The sequence below is a fragment of the Patiria miniata genome, unplaced genomic scaffold (genome assembly GCF_015706575.1).
Source record: "Patiria miniata isolate m_02_andy unplaced genomic scaffold, ASM1570657v1 HiC_scaffold_6, whole genome shotgun sequence".
Taxonomy (NCBI): Eukaryota; Metazoa; Echinodermata; class Asteroidea; order Valvatida; family Asterinidae; genus Patiria; species Patiria miniata.
In genome coordinates this window covers 24,141,436-24,145,360 of record NW_024037073.1, presented here as the reverse complement: position 1 = coordinate 24,145,360, position 3,925 = coordinate 24,141,436, and the positions used below count along the sequence as shown (strand labels likewise).

General features: G+C 42.8%; 1 long non-coding RNA gene across 1 annotated transcript; it reads right to left on the bottom strand.

The window, feature by feature from the left end:
• Nucleotides 1-1,005: 1,005 nt before the first annotated feature.
• LOC119743191 lies at nucleotides 1,006-3,423 on the bottom strand. Its single transcript, XR_005272991.1, has 3 exons — nucleotides 3,384-3,423; nucleotides 2,544-2,668; nucleotides 1,006-1,642 (listed from the first exon to the last, which is right to left on the bottom strand). It is a non-coding gene; the product is annotated as an uncharacterized LOC119743191 (long non-coding RNA).
• Between the last annotated feature and the right edge of the window lie 502 nt (nucleotides 3,424-3,925).

The following is a 3,925-nucleotide window of genomic DNA, read 5'->3' as shown; positions in this document are numbered from 1 at the left end:
CAGAACATTGTACTGTACCATCCTTAAGCACTCATGGCGTGGATGTGCTAACGGTTCAGCATGCATTGAGATCTACATGTACATTGTCACGTCAAAAGCTAAGCAAATTGTTTCTCTGAGGTATATTAGCATGCCTTTTGCTGTGTTTACTGCTTACGGTAAGTTAAGCAAATTGTCTCTGAGGTATATTAGCATGCCTTTTGCTGTGTTTATTGCTTACGATCTCCGTAATATAGACAGAGAGGCTCTGCTGGCAGAAATTGTGTGCTTAGCAGCGCTATGAAATTGGGCCAAGTTCAAATCACTTATTTTCAATTTGTTTCATGCCTTCTGGACCTTACACCCAAATTGCTTGACAAACGTGCTCTGAAAACTTGTACATGTATATTTATATCAATATAAACCATTATTTAGTATAATTAAATTACGTACAGATGACTACCCCCCTCCTTGAATAACCATTCCTGGCCCATTCTCATGCCGTTGGGTTGTCTCTAAACAGGCCCAAGAAACTCAAAGAAAACAAACTTGCAGAGTTGTCCTACATGTAAGCAACATTTGTGACGTGAACATTCACAATTATGATGAATATTTCAATGCTGCCTGACGGACTGTCCGACTGAGTCACTGAGTATCAACTGATCTAGGCAGTCACTATTGTCACTGACTGACCGAGTCACTGACCGAGTCACTGACCGAATCACTGACTGCGGGATGAGACACTGACCGAGTCACCGGGTCACTGCATGACTGAGTCACTGAGTCGCTCAATGAGGTACTGACCGAGTCACTGACCGAATCACTGACTGCGGGATGAGACACTGACCGAGTCACTGAGTCACTGCATGACTGAGTCACTGAGTCGCTCAATGAGGCACTGACCGAGTCACTGACCGAATCACTGACTGCGGGATGAGACACTGACCGAGTCACCGAGTCACTGCGTGACTGAGTCACTGAGTCACTCAATGAGGCACTGACCGAGTCACTGACCGAATAACTGACTGCGGGATGAGACACTGACCGAGTCACCGAGTCACTGCATGACTGAGTCACTGAGTCGCTCAATGAGGCACTGACGGAGTCACTGACCAAGTCACTGAGTTGATGACAGCCACCACGTTGCTCAATGAGTCACTGAGTGATTCACTAACGAAGACATTGACTGAATCACTGACGAGTCACTGACGAGTCACTGACCGAGTCACTGACCGAGTCACTGACTGAATCTGACTGAATCACTGAGTCGCTGATCGAGTCACTGAGTTGTTGACTGAGTCACTGACCGAGTCACACAGTCCAGCTTAACCAGGCAAGCCTACTTTGTTTATGCCATGAGAGACTTAAGCCTCTCTCCAGAACTGTTGTTTTCTCCTGCATAACCATCTTGCCAAAGCTAAATAGAGAAATATTTCAAGGCAAATTTCCCAATGTGAAGAACAAATACTTTGGAAAATCCCTTTGCGAAGCAGGACATTTGGGATGTACAAATCTAAACAATCTCAAGACTAGGATAGGGACCACCTCAGGAAACTGGTACCCTGTTGTCCTTGGCCCACTTCTTCATGACACGGATGATGTATTCCACCTGCGGGTTACCGGTGTTGCGCAAGATTTGGAGGATGTCTCACAGAGTGTTTCTCTGTAGAGGAAAAAAAATGACAAAAATCTAGTGGCTTGAACTTCACAGGGTTTTGTGCACATAAAAATGAAAGCTATTAACAAGATGGACTTTGCGTCGGGATGATGCATTTCAATATTAAGATTTGCCCTTCATCGACGTATAAACACTGTATACTTAGTGTGTTACCTCCCGAGTGAAAGTTGGAGAAAAAAATCACTCGGGTGGGATTTGAACCCATGACTCGACCACCGAGTTTACGAGATTGGTGGTCCAGTGGTAAGATGTCTGCACTAGAAAGCAGGAGGTCATGGGTTCGAGTCCCAACCGAGTGATTTTTTTCCAACTTTCACTCGGGAGGTAACGCACTGAGTAAACAGTGTTTATAAGTCGGTGAAGGGCAAAACCTAATAGTGAAAATGAAAGCTGTTCATAGAATATGGGGACAAAGGAAAAATCCATAAAGATCAATGAATTTGAACTGAAGGGGTAAGAAGTTGAAAAGTATTCATGAAAATTTGTAATAAAAAGCCATATCCTCTCTGAGTGATCCCCGTTTTATATTTCCCAGGTCTGCATCGTGACTTTGGGCGTGATCCCTGGCTGCATGGCATATGCGGGTTGAGGGCTTCTGACTAGCACCCCTTTGACAGAGACATTGACAATTAGGGAACCACCAACATTGGGCTGGATAGCTCAGTTGGTAGAGCACCGGAGTGATATACTAATTGAGATGTAATTGGTCAGTACGCACTGTTTGATTGATGAACTGTGGTCACCTGACTGTCACCTGACCAAAGGTTGAGATCTGATTGGTCAGTGTGCACTGTTTGATTGATGTACTGTAGTCACCTGACCAGAATTTGAGATTTGAGATCTAATTGGTCAGTGTGCACTGTTGATTGACAGAGATGACACCCACCTTGGTTCATGACCAGCAATGATCTGCTGGAATACGCCCACGCACGCCCCTCGCTTGCCTTCCCACTATTCAGGATTGGGGTCCAATCTTTCCAGGACATCGGAAGCATAGTAGAACTGGCCCATCTACCGACAGAAAAGTTGGAATATGAAAATTGAGAGGAGACCTTGACAATTACAATTTGAGGTCGAGCAAAAAAAACAGAAGTTTGAATGAAAAGCCTGAATTTTTCGATCATATCCCACCGTGTTGAAATTGTCCAAAAATCAATATTTTAAGCAGTTTGGGATTTTTGGCTATTCTAATATTTTATGATGCCCTCTACATGCTTACCAAAGTTGGGACACAAAAGTGCATCCTTCATTATTCAAGCTAATGACACAAAGTGGTAAATGTGCAACGAATCATTTTTTTCTTTTTTTGACGGGGATTCGTATTCTCGTTGATTTTACACGTGGGAAACAATGTTGCAACCTGACGCCACTTTTGTCTTCACACATCATCTCAATAAAGATCAGTCATTGCAAAAATGTTTCACAAACATGAATCTGGGACTGAGAAACACTTCCAATTTGGTTCAGAAATACTTGGAAAGTTTTCTTGACTCTCCATAGACTTTGTACACAACCGCTGAAGTAGCGTCTGGATACTGCATTCTTTTCTACACATGCGTTATATTTAGATTTATGTCTCCTCTACCATTTGCGTTTGGACGAAGTGACCAATCTGTTTTGTGAAATCGGCTGCAGGTTGAGATTGAGTGACTGGATACTAATTTGGGGCTAATGCCAAAATCTTGACCAAACATCCAACGGACTAAAATAGGGGATGATGTTTTACCTTGTAGCCGTCGTTGGCAATGAGCTACAGCAGGCTGAACGATTCGCCAGACGTCTCCATCTTAAGGTACAACTCCCAGGCTAGTCTGGCCTTACGATTCATGATGTCTGAACAACGAAAACAACACAAAGAAAGGTTATAAATACATAGGATACTGCTGTAAGAAAACACATTGGGTCCACAAAAGATGGTTCGGTTCAGTGGATGCTCATTTCAGCAATTTTCGGCCAGCAATGCTCAGTGTAACTGTGTACAATATTTGGGAGCCAAGAGGGATGTTCAATGTAGCAAATTTCTGTCGTACAATCTGCTTGAAATGTGATAGAACAAATCCAACATGGCAAATATAGGATTAAGATGTGACGTTTACACGTATGAAACAAAAAAACTTCTTACTCCGTTTACTAATTTTTCAAAACATTTAAACAAAACCCGAATTATATAAAAGGGATCTCCGTTCACCCGATCTTCCTTTGAGACAACCACACATATATGTAGCACAAATAATAAACGTTGTTTTCAAACCTACTTAATTTACAAAA